Source organism: Octopus bimaculoides, chromosome 6 (assembly GCF_001194135.2).
Source record: "Octopus bimaculoides isolate UCB-OBI-ISO-001 chromosome 6, ASM119413v2, whole genome shotgun sequence".
NCBI classification, from domain to species: Eukaryota; Metazoa; Mollusca; class Cephalopoda; order Octopoda; family Octopodidae; genus Octopus; species Octopus bimaculoides.
The window spans coordinates 33,303,373-33,305,722 of record NC_068986.1 but is presented as its reverse complement, the minus strand read 5'-3'; the positions used below and the strand labels follow the sequence as shown (position 1 = coordinate 33,305,722).

Genomic DNA, 2,350 nt, shown 5'->3' with positions numbered 1-2,350 from the left:
CGTACGTTTTTCGTAACAAGCTTACAGTACGCACTTCTCGGTTGTTATTCTTGGGTGGAATAATACCGGTGTTATTTAATCTGTTTTTGTACATGGTGTTTTTGGGTTCGAAGATGGTCTGGTTTTGATGTAACACGTGTGTTTACAATCGCTGTGCCGGTAGTGGAGGTATCAAGTTAAAATACATCATTATATTTGGAAAAATAGAAATAAATTTCAATGAGTATTACTTACTCGGATATAGTGCAACCCTTTGTCAGCTATTTTTTGGCTCCATGCGATGTCTTTATTTCCGATGTTTTTGGATAAGAAACTTCCCCGGTGTAGTCTATGATTATTATTATTATTATTATTATTATTATTATTATTATTATTATTATTATTATTATTATTATTATTATTATTATTATTATATGTTTGACTTTGCTTTGTATTTGTACAAGTTGACTCCAAGTCTCACCCAGAGACGTCAAGAGACAAGTTAGATGCTCATGTTGGTGTTATGCATAGGGTGTCATATATTTGGTTATGCACATTGTAATGCTCTAGAGAATGCTTAAGAAAACATGAGAAAACTATGAGGTTGCTTTAAAGTTTGAGATTGCATAGAAAGTATCTTACGTAGGATATGGGCAGTTCCCATGAGCACTATCTTTTGAATTTCTGCCATTTTGGGGTTTCCTAGTATGCGAGCTAGGTAGAAATCAGCAATTTTTACTATCATTCATAGGGCACCTATGACAACAAGTATTGTTTTAGTCTTGGAGTTCCAAATTTTGCCAATTTCTATTTCAAGATCTTTATACTTGCTCAGTTTTTGATAGGTCTTGACAGATACATTTATGTCGATTGGGACAGTCGTATCGAAGATGAGGCATGATTTTTGCCTGAAGTCCTTGAATATAACGCCTGGCCTATTCACATCTATCTTTCTGTCAGTTTGTATAGTGAATTTCCAAAGGAGCGACATATGATCATTTTCAAACACTAGAAGTGGTTTGTGTTCCCACTAGTCATAATTATGGGGCAGGTCCAGCTTTTGGCAACTTACCCAGTGAATATATTGTGCTGCTCTATCATGCCTGTTGAGATACTCTATAGGCACAAGAAGACTGTACATGGAGATAACATGATCAATGGTTTCATTTTGTTGTTTACATACACGTCATATTGGGCTACTGCCGTTCTTTAATATGTTGCCCTGGCAGTCTCTTGTAGGTAGGCAGTGATCTTGGGCTGCTATGATAAAGCCTTCTGTTTCTGATTTTATGCCAGAAGGCACTAACCACTAATGGGTAAGGGCTTTGTCAACATCGGCATTATTCTCTCTCTTTGGGTATTTACCATTGAGAAGGTTTTCTTGCCATTTATCAGTAAGAATATCTAAGGCAGTAGTTTTAGCGCGGGTTTTCATACGGTTAGCTTTTTCTGTACTTGTTTCCAGTACGTCTAATTTTCGAATTTGTTGTATTTGGGATTCATTTAGATATTCCTTTGCTTGTTTTGTTACTGAGTATGATGCTTTCTTGTTTTAACATCTAGCCATCAGAGTCTTTCAGGTAGGTGTTTAGGCTAATTATGGCAATCTACATTGGTAATTCCAGTTGTAAAAGTCAACGACCACCCACCTTTCTTGGCAGGTAAAGTCGTTCTGTTACTGCCTGAGGGTGGTACATTCTATGCATGTCAACAAATTATTATTATTATTATTATTATTATTATTATTATTATTGGTTTTTTATCTCATTATGAAATCCTTAAACATACATATATGTATATATGATGTTCGATGATGGTGAAATCAACCAATAATGTATTCCATACATGCACACACACACACACACACACACACACACGCGCACACACGCACACACGCACACACATAGGTATAAGGCATTTTCTAATATAACAATATTCAGAGGATACTCAGAGGATGCTCAGAGGATGCTCAGAGGATAGTTTGTATACTGAGATAAGTCTTTCATTATGCAATCATGTATCAATGTGAAAATATAAGCACGGAATATGCAAGGATTTACGAATACCAAAATTGGTGGGGGGGGGGTCAAATTGGTGCTTAATTTAATAAATATTAGGTGTATTTTTACGTATATGTACTTGCTAGTATATAAGATAACATTATATATATATAAGTTTGTGAGATATGGGTACTGGAAAAGTTCCTGAATTTAAGTGTCGCGAAAGGCCTGGCTGGAGGCCCATCCTTAGGAGTACTTTTCCACGGCTTAGATATACCGGAGGACCACTGCAATAATTGTGTGAATCTGAGAGAGGAATATGTTCAATGAAATCATAATTCAGCGATTCTTTCTGTATTTTCTTTTACACA

The 2,350-nt window shown here is 35.8% G+C and overlaps 1 long non-coding RNA gene across 2 annotated transcripts in view; it reads right to left on the bottom strand.

The window, feature by feature from the left end:
* LOC106879850 (uncharacterized) overlaps nt 1-2,350 on the bottom strand; it is a 201,271-nt gene that overhangs the window by 144,120 nt on the left and 54,801 nt on the right. The window lies entirely within an intron of this gene.